The sequence below is a fragment of the Alligator mississippiensis genome, chromosome 5 (assembly GCF_030867095.1).
Source record: "Alligator mississippiensis isolate rAllMis1 chromosome 5, rAllMis1, whole genome shotgun sequence".
Lineage (NCBI taxonomy): Eukaryota > Metazoa > Chordata > Crocodylia > Alligatoridae > Alligator > Alligator mississippiensis.
Window position 1 is genome coordinate 201,877,240 of NC_081828.1, and position 14,853 is coordinate 201,892,092.

The 14,853-nt window shown below is 46.8% G+C and overlaps 1 protein-coding gene across 1 annotated transcript in view; it reads left to right on the forward strand.

Moving 5' to 3' along the window:
- PTPRN2 (protein tyrosine phosphatase receptor type N2) overlaps positions 1-14,853 on the forward strand; it is a 1,024,661-nt gene that overhangs the window by 198,078 nt on the left and 811,730 nt on the right. The gene's annotated exons all lie outside the window — the stretch shown is intronic.

Consider the following 14,853-nt stretch of genomic DNA (forward strand, 5'->3'; position numbering starts at 1 on the left):
TGAGGACCAGCTCCATGATTTTTCTAGGGCTTGAGGTGAGGTTGACTGGTCTGTATTTCCCTGGATCATCCTTCTTCACTTCCTTAAAGATGGGCACTATTTGCCCTTTTCCAATCATTTGGGTCCTCTCCTGATCACCATGAGTATTCAAAGGTAATGGCCAATGGCTCTGAAATCTGGGAAGGGGGAAACCCATGCCCTCCAGCTCTATACATGGGGTGGGGGCAGGCTGCCCATTGTAGGCTTGAGCTCCCTGCCCTGATGCCCTCCCCTGGGGCCTTGGCAGATCAGTGGGTGTGACCTTGTACTGCAGGGAACAGTGGGGCTATGTGGGGATCTCCTTGCTGCTGCAAGCTCTGTGCTACCTTGGCAAGGCATCCCCTGTGCGTGTGACAGCAGCAGGGATAGCAGCGCAGGGTTGTCCCTTAGTGCTGCCTTGTGGGCCGGGGCATCTTGCCAGGGCAGCATGGAGCTCGCAGCAGCAAGGAGATCCCTGCACAGCCCCCACTGTTTCCTACATCTCCAGGTCACATCTGCTGGGCTGTGGTGGCCCCAGGGGAGGGCAGCAGGGCAGGGAGCCCAAGCCCAGAATGGGCACCCTGTGCCCACCCCACACAGACCTGGGGGGCATGGGTCCCCCTGTCCCCCAAGGACTGTGTGCATCAGTGGGGAGCCAACCCCACCCTCTGCCCCTACCCCCCACCCCAGATGAGCTGCCTGTGGCCCCATCCCACTCACCACTGGGGTGCTACAGCCATGCATTGCAGCCCTGGGCCCCATGCAGTGCCTGGCTGGGCAGCAGCCCCAGCCCTGCCCAACTGCCTCCTTATGGGAGCCTCAGTCCTGCCCCCCACTAGCCTATGGGAGCTGCTCTCCAGGCTGCCTGGTGCCCATGCACATGGCGCCTGCTGCCTGACTGCCCTCCCCCTGCACACTCCCAGCCCCTTGCAGGCTGGAACTCTGCCAACCTGCAGAGAGTTTTATGCAAAACTGAAAATTCTACAGGTTTTTCCATTAAAATGAGAGATCCATGTCTTCCTCCAGTAAATGAGAAAATCTATGTTTTTTTCCATTTTCCTGTGTGAAACAGAGAACTCAGGTCCCTGAATATCTGCCACTAGGCTGCCTCCCCATACTTTCACTGACCTTCCTTTTGTTGCTGACATTACTGTAGAAGCCCTTCTTGTTACCCTTCATGTCCCTTGCTAGCTGCAACTCCAGTTGTATTTTGGCCTTCCTGACTTCATCCCTGCATGCCCGAGCAATACTCCTATACTCCACCCCAGTTATGTCCAAGTTGCCACTTCTTGTAAACTTCCTTTTTGTGTTTTAGCTCACTGCAGAGTTCCCCATGAGAGCCAGGGCATGTGATCTGGGAACTTCCACTAGCTGTTTGAAGAATTCCCCATTCACCACCTCCTCCTCCTGGTCTGGTGGTCTCCAGCAGACTCCACCATGACATCACCTTTTGTGGCTCTCCCCACTGACCCAAACCCAGGGACTTTCAACAGGCCTATCTCTAGGTTCATACTGGAGTGCTGAACAGTCAGATAATTCTTTTACATAAAGAGCAACTCCTCCTCTTCTCTCCAGTCTGTCCTTTCTCAACAGTTTATACCCATCCAGTCATGCAAGCTTTCCCACCATGTCTCTGTTATTTTAATCACATCATAGTTCTGGGACTGTGCAAGGACTTCCAATTCTTCCTGCTCATTTCCCAGGTTCTGTGAATTTGTGTACAGACACTGGAAGTAACTAGTCAATTGCCCTACTTTCCCAGGAAGGAGGAGGCAGAGGAGGCAGCCTCCCCTGTCGCCGCATCCTTCTTGGGTTTCTTCCCGGTCCCCTACTTCCCCACTTTACGTCGGGGCTTTTGGTCTCTGTCCCTCAGCAAACCTAGTTTACAGCCCTCCTCACAAGGTTAGTGAGCCTGTCTGTGAAGATGTTCTTCCCTCTCTTTGTTAGGTTGATTCAATCTCTTCCTAGCAGTCCTTGGAACAACATCCTGTGGTTGAAGCAGCCAAAGCCCTGACACCATCTCCACAGCCATACACTGATCTACAGGATTCATCCACTCCTGCCCAGGCCTTTCACTTTGGCCAGGAGGATGGAGGAGAACACCAACTGAGCCCCCCTTTTTTTTTTTTTGCCCTTTGCCCTTGTACCCAGAGCCTTGTAGTTACTTTTGATCTGTTCAGGGTTGCCCCTGGCACTATCTTTGCCCACATGAATGGGCAGCATGTGGTAGTAGTCAGGTGGCTGGAGGAGTCGCGATAATCCTTCTACCGTGCATCTTGAAACCAGCAGACCTCCTGAGACAATGTCAGGCCAGCAGATACATGCCTATGTCCCCCACAAAATGGAGTCTCCAACCACCACATCTTGCTTCCTCTTTATGGCAGTGATCTTGATCCTCCCAACATTGGGGAGGAAGGGTGTGTGCGCGCATGTGGCAAGAGCGTGCGAGAGGAATATGCATGTGTGTGCGCCTATGACAGCGTGGCTGCCTGCCAGTAGTGGGGGAAGGTGTCTGGGCAGGGTTGTCTTAGGCACCATTCAGTGCCGCCAGTCAGCCCAACTCTGTTGTTGGCAGCAGGGCCCACCAGGAGGCATCTGCCCCTCCAGTGGAGGAAAGGAGTGAGGAGGTCCTTTGAGGGTGGCAGGGAGCTGTGTGGCTAGGCTGGCAGTGCTGAGGGGCTGGTGCCCATACTCTCAGGCAGGGGTGGGGAAGCTGGGAGGTGCTGCCCTGGGGGAGTAGGGGGCTGTGTCCAGGCCTCCTGGAGTGGTGCAAGAGCCCCAGCCCAGGGCTCTCCTCCTCCCTTCATCATCCCTTCCTCCTTTCAGCTACTGCTGGGCCATGACAGTGTGGGGGTCCCAGTGGCGGCAGGAACAGCACTGTGCCTCCCCACTCCATCCTTCCACCTGCTGAGCTGTGGAGGTGGCTCCTGCCATGTGCCGGTCTGGCCAGGCTGCAGCCCTGTGCCCCACTGGGTCTAGAAACATGCTTCACCTATGCCCACCCCTTCCCCCCTACCCTCCATACCGGGGGTCTGAGGTCTTGGGATGGAGGGCTGTGGGTTGGGAGTGAGGGACACCACCAGGGATAGGGGGCTGTAGATTGGGAGTGAGGTATACCAGTAGGCATGGGGAGGCCAGGGGCTGTGGGTTGGGAGTGGGGGGCAATGGCAGGGCCAGAGGGGCTGCGGGCAGGAGTGAGGGGAACCAGTGGGATGGGGGGATGCGTGACAGAAGTGAGGGACACCAGTGGGGCTAGGGGTTGGGAGAGAGGGGCACTGGCATGGTCAGAGGGTTGGGAGACTGTGGGTCAGAAGTGAGGGGCCCTGGCAGGGCTTGCAAGGGCTGTAGCTTGGGAGTGAGGAGCAACTATGTATGCAGGGGCAAGTCACTGAGATACCAGGGATGCTCAGTGCCACAAAGCAGTGGGAGGGCCAGCTGCAGCTGGACCCACATTCTGGTAAGTGAAGGAAGCAGAGGGGGCTCTCATTTTTCATGACAATAACATCCCTCCCCCCTGCATAATCAAACACCAAAATATATAAGTATTTAAAATTAATTTTATTATAGTGATTAAGGCACTGGTAGGCTTCCAAATTGCTTTAAAACTGTAAATATATCAATGAAACATTGTGTTCAACACACACACACACACACACACACACACACACACACACACACACACGTGTAGGTATGTGGTGTTTCATTTTAAGACTATTACTAGAATAGCTTTGTAAGACACTTTCCTAAGAAAAAAATAAGTGGAAGGTATAAGCAGATGTTTACTGAGACAAACTGCTTGGTACTAATATATTTGAAGTGTGGTTAAATGGTACTTAACTTGTTAAGAGGTGTAGGAAGGAGAAGAAAGCTTCATTCTAGGCAGATCATTTATCCAAGATTCAAGATATTTTTAGGGGAGAAATGATGCAACAACTTCTGCACCAGTTTCTTTTTTCTGTTTTGGTCACCTGTACTGAGCACTCCCTTTCCTTTCTTGGCAAGGTTCACAAGAACTGCATCAAATTACATTAGGAAAAGAAATGAGTTCATAAATCTTGAACAAAAAGGAGTGCTTTTTAGAAATTCAAATTCTGTTTGAAAACTTAATATGTAAAGAACTGCCAACGAGAAGTGAGAACCAAACTTTAAATCCTTTCTGCTGGTTCTGTGCTTTCCCAGTTAAATTTACTATTTTGAGCCTGTTTACAATGTACATTTAGCAGGAAAATGTGTGAAATACTTTGTATGCCAGTGGGCATGTGCATATTAAGGCAAAGCAATACACTGTGATGCATACTGACCTGGAGTTTATAGGTCCCAGGTGCAGTGTTTACATGTTTGCCTGGGACTGCAGCAGGCTGAGCCAGGTTGGAGCATCTGGGGCTCCTCTGACCTGATGCAATGTGCTGCAGAGGGCCTGGCTGGGGCACGAGGGTGTTCTAGTGCGGGGCTAGCTGACAGGCAGCCCCTGCACTGAGGCACCCTTGTGCCCCATCAGTGTCTACACATGTTGCTGCGCCCAAAAATCTCCACAGCAAGATACTACTGCAGATGCCAAGACATTTACTGTAGAGCAAATTAGGCAACTACTCAGTAAATGTCTTGTGTAGATGTGCTCAGTATATTTATAACTTCGGTTGTGTTACAGAAGCTAGACATGAACTTGTCTGCATTTCAGTTGCTGTCTGGAAAATTAGTCCAGTTTATTTCTAACATTCCCAACTCCTGCTGTTGTGCACTCCAATTCCATAATTACATGAATCTAAGACTAGTCTGAATGTAAGACAACCCCTAAATATTAGATTCTATATATGGAAACTTCATAATTTTTGTTTTAACTTTCCAGATGTTGAACCTAATCATCAGAGGGTTGTCTTGAATTTGCTTCTTCCCCCCTTCCCCACCCCACTATGGCAGAGAAATCAGTGGCTGGAGAGGGTCAGGCACTCCTTTTGCTCACTGCCTCTTCCACTTCTTCCCCCTGCAGCCTTCCTGCCCCCTCCCCACCCCCACTCCGCTCCCTTTAAGTGTGTCTCTCTTCCGCCCTCCCCTGCTTACTGTCAGACTCTTAGACGCTCTTTCCTCCCCAGAGCATATCATGTGGAAGCACAGTTCTTGCTGGGCCATGCAGCAGCGATGATGCTGATTGCGTGGGCATGGAATAGCTCCGTGTCCAGGAGCTCCATGTGCTGCATGCTCTGGAGGGAATCCAGCCCAAGCTGGAGCTGAGCTGTATCTGACGATAAGGGCAGGGGGAGGGGAAGGGGGTGGGGTAGAAGCTCTATTTAACTTGTGAGAACAAGTTAATATGGCAAAGTATGTATTTGCTGGGTAGCTCATCTCAGTAGGGGCACTTATTTATGGGAAACTTACAGGCAACCAGTGTGTGATATCACAGTGGACTGCTAGTGTCTGATACTATTTTCTGAAAAGTTCCATGATTGGAACTAGTCTAGAACTTATTTTTTCATTAGTAGTTTTCTTTTCTTTGGATGGTGAAACTGAGAGCCCTAAAAATAATTAAACGTATGACAGAGAGAACTGCCAAGCAGCATTATGTAGTAATACACCATATTTACCTGAATCCAAGATGACTTCAAATTTTAAGATATTTCCCCAATAATTAGATTTTATTCATAGAACGTTATAAAACTTTGTTATAATGTTCCATGTATAGAAACTAATTAAAGGGTGGGGGGGTCATCTTGAATGACTGAGGTAGGGAAAGCAGATCCCTGCCTCTTGCCCCCACGCTGCTGCCAGCCCCCTGGCCCTCAGCCCCCCCACTACGGATTTTACTCTCTGGAGCAGCTCCAACTCCAGCTCTGGCCAAGGACATGGAGCACATGGTGACTTGGCCCAGGCCAGCCAGTAGCTGTGGTTGTAGCTCTGGCTTTGACCTTATGCCTGGTTGGGGCTGGTGCCCCTACTGTTGTGTTGTCTCCCCTGCGCTCCCCACTTGCCCTGTGTGGTTTCCTCCACACTTCCTTTTCCATGGGCCCCCTTCCACATACCACATGAGGCATCCCAGATGACAGCTGCAGCTCTAGCTGTGGAGTCACAGCAGCTGCCTACCATGGGCCCATACTCAGCTTCAGGATGACTATTTTCCCTCCACCTTGTTGAACGGAGGGAAAAACCTTGTCTTAGATGAATTTATATCACATTTATTTGAGCCCAACATGCCAGCCTCATTTTAAGAACAAAAGAAAATGAGGGATACTGGGGAGGAACCTAGAGAGAAGTTTTTCATTCTCAAACCAGCAAAGGAACATGCCTTTGTCTTTTTCCAAAACCTTTGGGTATGAGACTACCATGGTTTAATCCTCATTCTGTTACATTTGTAAGACATAAGGTGTACTTTTCTATGAGCTGTGTGCACATTTAAATTTAGGAACTAGTCTGAACTAGTTTGTCCTCCTACTAAGGAACAGTTTCATCTTTTCTTTTTAGATTATTTTAAGACTTGAACATTTTTCATATTTAGGCTACTTAAATGGGAGAGCTCCCTGTAGCTTTTGATATGCCAAAGGTAAAAAACCTGTTTAGATAACCTATTGATTAAAAAAACAAAACAAGACCCGAAAAACCTCTGGTTTTTAAAATACAAAGCCACAGCATGTAAATATACATGTTAAAACCATTCTGAATAATAAAATTAATTTCTCTTTACAAGCGTTACTTCTCTCTGGTAGGACGCTAATTTCATTGTTTTCTTGTGGTTTATTTCATTGATTGATAACAATACTTAAAGAATGGATATTGTTCAAGCATCTCTCAGAAAAGTTATTCTAGTGTTGTCACATGCACAGACACAGGACATGCAGAAGCACATTCATATACCAGTGAGCATTGGCACATAGCACTTATTGACACTATTCAAGGGGGTTTATTCCCTCTTTTTGACTGCAATTATTCTTTTGTTCCAGATGACAGGTTAACAGCTGAGATTGACAGTGCAGAATACATTTTGAAAGTTAAGGTCTGATCAAAGTGAACCTATCAACAATAACCTCTTGGAATGCCTGTTTGAATGGGGGACTTGGATAAGTAATTGAGTTGGAAAAGGAGTCCCACTTTTATCTGCCTCTCTGCAATAATTACTGAGCTAGTGTGATGTGATGAGAATTCAGAGGTGAATAAACTGTTCAATAGTTTTAATCTTAGGCTTGCTCAAATTACTTGAGTTGCCATTCTTCCTCTTGTAAATTTTCAGTTATACTTTGTTCTGTTAGGCAGCTTGTGAGAGACCAGCTAAATCTTTTCAAATTTAGAGCCTGTCTGCATAAAGAGACTGGATCATTATTAATTCACCGTAAGAAAAAGCTCTCCCATTTTGGAGTCTTTTTGAATAGAGATTTCTCTTTGTTTTGGGCAATTTGTCAGCAAACCTGAATTTAGATAGCCTTAGATATTGTAATTTACATTTATAAAGCACATAATCAGTGCTGTGGCTCTGACAAATTTTGAAACCAGCCAATGGTTTGTAAATAGGTCCCTGAACAAGAGTCCCCTTTTCATTACACCCACTCCAAGCAGATCCCTCCTATTCAATCCCCACCCTGCAAGGCACGTCTGTCAAGTCACTGCAACTTGCAGCAAGCCCTACAAGTTATGCAGTAGTCTCGGAGAAGCTAAAATGGCAAGCGAGTTTGAGTAGGAAATAGTTTCCTGAGTGCCTTGCCACCTGCACCTCCTTTTTTAAATTAATGGTCTATGGCCCCAAGTGTCTCATCTCAAATTTGAAGTGCCTTATATAAGAAGGAAGATTGCCTTGGGTAACCAGGCTCCAAGCTACCTAGGGCCTTAGGTGTCAAAAACAGCATCTTGTATATATTGTAAATGGTACTGCAAGATCAAATTATATCTATAGTTAATAAACCGCTCTGGGTTTATTGACTTTTTTTCTTTCCGCAAAGCTCAAATTAATTAATGTTTCCCTGGTGAGAGAGCGAACTGCGAGCTTCCACCACAGAGTGAACACTCACGTCAGGATAGCAGCATCTTATCCAGAATAGTAGGATCTACCCAGGGAGCCAATCAGGTACAGTGATTTCTGCTTTAAATTCATTCTCTGTCTTGATCAGGATTCTTCCTTGGCTGTTGCTTGATACGAGAGTGATATGCCTGGTGGGGGGGAATTATTGGTGAGTTTAAGATGGCTGAAGAGTCCGATCTGTGCTGTGCAAGTTTTTCCAAAGATATGACCAGTGGTGCCTTGGGAGGCAGGGTGGGGGTATAGCTGTTGGCCAGGATATTGTGCGCTTTCCATCCTCCTTTGCCATTTCTTGGCTTCCTGAGCAAAATGGTTCTCTTCAAAGTAGGCTATAGCTTGTATGGTGCAGCGCCATTTAGACCTATTACCAGCCAGCACTTTCCAGTTTGTAAGTTTGATGCCACCCCTCTTAAGGTGTGCTTACAGGGTGTCCTTATAGAGCTTCCTCTGTCTTCCTCTTTACCATGACTGAGTTGAAAGAAGAGGACTTGCTTCAGGAGATGTCAGCCATCCACACAGCGGTTAGCCCAGTGGAGATGATGTTTCATGATCTTTGCCTCAATGCTAGGTAGTTGGCTGCAGAGAGGATGCTGGCATTGATGCAGTGCTCTTCCCATCTAATGTGAAGGATCTTTCTGAGGCAACACTGAAATCATTCCAGGTACTGAAGATGGCTTCAATATGTCATCCACATGTCACATCCATAGAGGAACATTTCTCCACCCCCTCTTTCCCAATGGCGACACTTTGAACTCTGGAGTGGTACCCAACTCCTTGTGTTGAAGTCACCCATGAGGATGAACTTGTCTTCCTTGGCAGTGGCAGTCAGGACTGCATCAGGAGCACAGTAGAACTGTTCCTTATTGTGTTCTTTATTATCAGGTGTGGGGGTGTACACACTGATCATAGTACACTGGTCATTACTGAGTGCAAGGCAGAGAGTCCTTAGGTGTTCATTAATGCCCACAGAGTTCTGAAAGCTGGCTGACAATCTTGTTCTTAATGGCAAAGCCAACCCTGTGACTGCCTCTTTTCAGATGACTTTCCTTTCTGAAAAAAGGTGTAGCCACGTTCTTCCTTCAGCAGGCCTTCATCTGTCCAGTGGGTCTCACTTAGGGCAGCAATATTGATATTGTATCTTGCAAATTCTGTAGCTACTACGGCAGTTATTTTTTCCCGATGCTCACTGTTCGGGGAGTCCGTGAGTGCGGACCTTCCACGTGGTGAACTTTGGTACTTTGTTAATTTCAGCCTCGGGCTGTCTCAACCCCCCCGGCTGGACTGCCACGTCCAGTGGAGTCACTGTACCTATCCTTGGGGCACCTTTTCTAGCTCTTGCCAGGGTGAGCAGAAGGGATCCGAAAGAGAACTGCTCAGTCACTGCCACAGCTGCTGAATTGCACTTCTGTCTCGGGAAGTGCAAACTGACCATCACATGACCACTGCCTACATGCAGATTTGTGGCTAGGGACTCTGAGATCACTGTTCCTATCCCCACTGCTACTTGTCTGTTGCTGCAGGACTTGGTTTGTGGGAGATGTTAACATCCCTGGCAGAGGCCTGCACATAGCATCTTTTAACATGGGGAAGCGGTACGCAAATGACAGCCAAACAAACTTGACAGGAAGGAGCCTGAACCCAGTGACAAGGATGTTCAAGACAACTGGAGACCTCCATTCCACTTCAGCCCTTGTCTGCCTTTACAGCTGCAGAGAACCAGCCAGTCCTCAAAAACACCTGTTCCACTGTTGGTCTTCAGGAGTTTGGACCAAGCTTAGTCTGGGACCTTGCCTTAAACCTGTTTGCCAGGGGAGAGCCTACCAGGAGTGCAAGACTCAAGACAACATAGCTCCAAGAGTCATTGGAACACACACGTCTCTCCACAAGGTAATGGTTCAAGGAGAGGTTAATCGGGATTAATACTCCTGTTCTGACAAGCTCTTACTGCAGAATCAGCTTGATTTTCATTATACACAATGTTTAAATAGAAGCAATAACAGTGAGTACAGTGAGAATTCTGGGTTGGCAGTACTTGCTCAGTCTTATGGCAAGCTCTTTAGAATTACTTGGCACTAGAAACACAAGCCTGTCAGCTCCTGTTTTTCCTTCCATACCTTGGTTTAATCACTCTCCTGACCTTTTTTGTCAGGAATTAGAATCATAGAAGTCGGGTCGGAAGGGACCTTGTAGATCGTCAAGTCCGACCCCCTGCCTGGGCAGGAGGGAAACTGGCCTCAAGTGACTCCAGCCAGGTAGGCATCAAGTCGCTTCTTAAAGACCCCCAGGGTAGGAGCCAGCACCACTTCCCTTGGAAGTTGGTTCCAGATCCTAGCCGCACTAACTGTGAAGTAGTTCCTACGGATGTCTAATCTAAACCTACTCTCCAACAACTTGTGGCCGTTAGTCCTTGTTATCCCGGGGGGCGCTAGGGGAAACAAGGTCTCCCCCAAACCCTTCTGGTCCCCCCTAGTGAGTTTATAGACGGTCACAAGGTCCCCCCTCAGCCTTCTCTTGTGAAGGCTGAACAGGTTCAGGTCCCGGGTCCCATAGCCTTTTAGGTAAGATCCTTCAACTGATGGGACCTCTGGAACCAGAACCCTGATTAAATTTCTATTGGGGTATTGTTATTACTTTAATCTTCCATCTAGATTCCCCTTGCATTTTAAAATTTCCTTTACAGCATAGTTTGGCTATTTAATGAGTCAGGGACATGCGTGTATTTTTATCTAGCAAAAGTAAAGCAACATTAGTGTTAATTTTCCTGATTTGAAAAAACAGTATTGAAGCATGTGTGCATTAAACTTCTTTGCAGCCATTATCTAATGGTAGAAGAGCTGCTAACATTTCACAGGCTACAATAAAATATTTAAGGAACCATTACTTACCTTTTTCCATTTGACTGACAAGAAACTCGCAGAATGGAGGCATTGGTTTTATGGAATGGTTAAATTTCTGAGGATACATGTGTCTAATACTGCTAGTTCACTCCTGTACTGTTTCATAGCAGTGGATTAATGGAAGTAGGTGTTTGGGGACTGCAAGTGATTGATTCCTCCACTAGTACTTCAATTCCTTTTGAATGCCTTTTAATTAGGGAACAGGAAGGTGAATTGTTACCATTATCACTTCATCCAACTTTCTCTTCATTACCTGGAACACTCTGGCATTTTGAGGGAGTTCAGTAATGAAGAGTTAAATGCACTTTGTAGTCTTGCAAGAAATTAAAAAAAAAATGGTATTGACTTTTAGTCTCATCTTAAAAGGGCTGAAAACATACTTTATTGCCCATTACCTCCCAGTGCGCTACCTTGTATTAGATAAGAGTTTTCTTTTTCTAATAATATATTTTCTGGCATTTTGGTGGTGGTGGCAGCAGTCTCTCACAGTAGGGGGTTGATCACTCCCATGGGTCAAGTAAAGATGAAGATAAAGTTGTAGATGAATCTGGCTAAGAGGTCCAATCCTAGACCTGCCGACTCTCTGGCAAATGCCACAGGTGGGTCGCACCATGGCTTTCTCAGTGATTTCCTTTCCTTCAGTTTCTGATGTTTTTCTGCCTCTCGGGTGAGAGAATTTTCTTCAAAGTAAGATGCATCTTCTCTCTGGTTTTGCCATGTAGGCCTTTCCTGGACTAGTCCTTTTCCAATTTATGGTGTCATTGCCACACTTCTTAATGTTTGCTTTTGAGGGTGTCCTGGAAGCATTTTCTTGGCCCCTGTATGTCCTTTGCCCTCCTCTGATGTATGTTTACCGAAATAACTGCTATACTCCCAACTCGGATGTGCAAACAATGCCTCATCCACTGCAACTGATGTTGAACTATCAATGCTTCCATTCTGGTGGTGCTAGCATTAGTGAGGACACTGGCATTTGTGTGACAATCCTCCCACTTTTTATGCCAAGGATCTTCTGGAACTAGCACTGGTGCAAAGTGTTCAGCTTTCTCCAGCTCCTGTCCTTCAATGAGGATCTTTGCGGGGGGGGGGGGGGGGGAAGGGGGTGTTGATTGGCCTGGAGCAGGCTGGTGAAGCACTTTTGTTTTTTCTGATGTTAAGGTTCAGTCCCAGGCACTGGTATGCTTGAGAGAAGCAGTTACGGGCCATTAGTAGGTCATCCTCCTTCTGTGCAATGACAGCACAATCATTGGCATATTGAAATTCCACAACCAAGGCCAAAGTAACTTTGGTTTTACTACAGAGTAGGGAGAGATCAGAAAGGTTCCCATCCATCCTGCACTCAATGCTAATGCCATGTGGCAGATTGTCTCAGCTGAGAACTGTGATTATCACAAAAAGATAGAAAAAAGTACTGGTGCAATTATGCAGCCCTGCTGGATGCCAGTTTGGCAAAGGGCTCCTTAGCAGAGCCACGGCACAGGATGGAGGCAGTCAACTGGTCATGAAGTAGTCTTAGGCTCGTGATTAAATTTCCCTGGGCAGCCAAACTTCGATAAGATCTTTGGTGATAGGTGCTATATGGCTTTGGTCCTCATTGTGGTGACGTTTTCCCTGTCTTTTCATGGGCTAGGGAGGTATGACAATTCCCTCCTGCAGCCAGCCCCTCCCTGATGTTGTATGCTCACCTGCCAAGCCTTTGTTTTGGATTATTTTTATTGTTGGGAGGTAGTTCACACAGGGAGAAGCACCTGAGGCCACCTATAGGGTAGGTTCATGGGGCTCCTTTTCCTCTTCACCCCAGCATAACCATGCCCTCATTGTTAAGACTGTCAAATTAAAGGAAATGAAGGTCAGGCTGTCTTCCCCAGAACTGGATGTCTGAAATCTCTGCCTGGCCAGTGTTCCTGCAGTCCACTCCACAGCCCTCAAACTGGCCCCACTCAGGCCACCAGGCTAGGTTAAAGCATAAAGAAAAAATCAAAAGCAAAGGAAATAAAACATATAACCTCTTCTGACTCCACAGAGCAGTCCTGTCCTACTAGGCTGACCGCATTAACCCTTCCCTTCCCTTCTCCACCTACTTCTTTGTCCTGGCTCCTGTCCAACTGGTCTTGCCATTCCTGTCTCCTGCTGTGGTACTTCTTCACACAGAGGTCCTCTGATCTCGTTGACCTGCTGCTTGGAGCCACAGACCTGCTTCTCTTGCAGCAGTCTGGCATCCGAGGGAGAGCTTCCCAGCATCTCTAGCTCCTTCATGTCAGGTTTTCTCTCTGGCTGCCCCTCTTCGGGGCTGGAAGTACTCAGTACCACTCACTCTGTGCAAGTTACACTTATACATGTTACACTCCAGAAGTGCGGTTTGTTGATGTGTGTGCCTGCAGGGATCCTCTGGTCACATGAGGTGAGTACTGGCAGGTTACCTCTGTTAGAGAGGTTTCCCCACTTTAACTTCTTTACCTTGACAGTCTTCCATAGAGCCTCATGGTTACAAATCGAAGGCTTTGGCCAAATCAATAAAGGCCATATACAGTACCTCTTGTTTTAGGCATTTTTTTCTGAATCTGCTGGGCTGCAGAAATCATGTCCATGGTACCACTTGATGGTTTGAAGCCACAATGAGACTCAGGAAGGATTTTCTTGGCAAGAAGGAGCAGCTGGTTCAGCAGAATTTGAGTGAGGATCTTCCCAGTGATGGAGTGGAGGGCAAATACCTTAGTAGTTACTGCAGTCAGATTTATCTCCCTTTTAAAAAGTGGTAACAATACTGGCATTTCTTAGGCTAGTGGGAATTTCCTCGGTATTCCAGATTTTGAGAGTGTGTGTGGAGTGTGTTGGTCATAGTTTTCACACCAACTTTGAAGACCCCAGTTGGTATGGCATCAGCAACAGATGCCTTGTTGTTCTTCATCTGTCCTATTGCCTGATGGACTTCTTCAGAGGTTGGTGGTCTGGCAAGTGCTTCCCTTAATAGATGCAGCAGGATGGATTCAATGGTATCATCAGTCACTGTAAATTCTTGGTTCAGGAGCTTTTGGTAGTGCTCCTTCCAGCAGTTTTTGATGGATTCATCTTTGAGGATTGAACTGCTGTCTTCAGAACTAAATGAGGTGAGTCTGAAACAGCTTGGTCTGTACACAGCCTTGACTGTGGCTGTCAACAAACTTGTTGGATCCAACAAATTGGATTTTTCACCTTCTCTTCCCACCATTTGTTTTTGAGTTCTCAAATCTTCCTCTGGGCTTCAGCTTTAAGCCATCAAACAGTTCTTTACTTCTGACTGGATGTAGGATGGTTTTGGCAGTCCAAAAAAGCTTTTCTGTTCCAGTCGAGACGGGCTTTGACCTCAGCATTGTTTTCATTAAGCCAGTCATGATGGCGCTGGATGATAAAGCCGGTTGATTCCATGCAACCGTCATGGATGGTCTCCTGTAGAGCTTGCTAGTCTTCCTCAACAAATGTTATAATTTTCAATCCTAAAATTGGAGAGTTTCTTGCTGAGATGTGTTTGCAAGGCTTCGTGGTGTCTAAGGGTCTGAAGGTATTTGATGTAGTACTGTCTTCAGACTAATTTGGGTAGCTTTCAGTGTTGCAATGCAACCCCAATGAACAAGATTTGATTTCACTAAGTGAGGATCAGTTAGTCAGTGGCTCGTATTATAATATGCATGATATGAACATCGTTTATATCATGTGCTCTTACAATGACTTAGTCGAGGAGGTGCCATTCTTTCAAGCAGAGTTGTTACCATGTTGTTTTGTACCTGTCACATTGTCTGAAGATAGTGTTAGTAATGACAAGGTCATACTCTGCACATTTACTGAGAGAGAGGATGCCATTGGAATTGGCCTTGCCTACTTGTTCCTTCCCAATGGTGCTCCTCCACATGTTAAAGTCCCGCTGACTCTTGCATTGAAATCTCCAAAGAGGATGATCTTATCTTC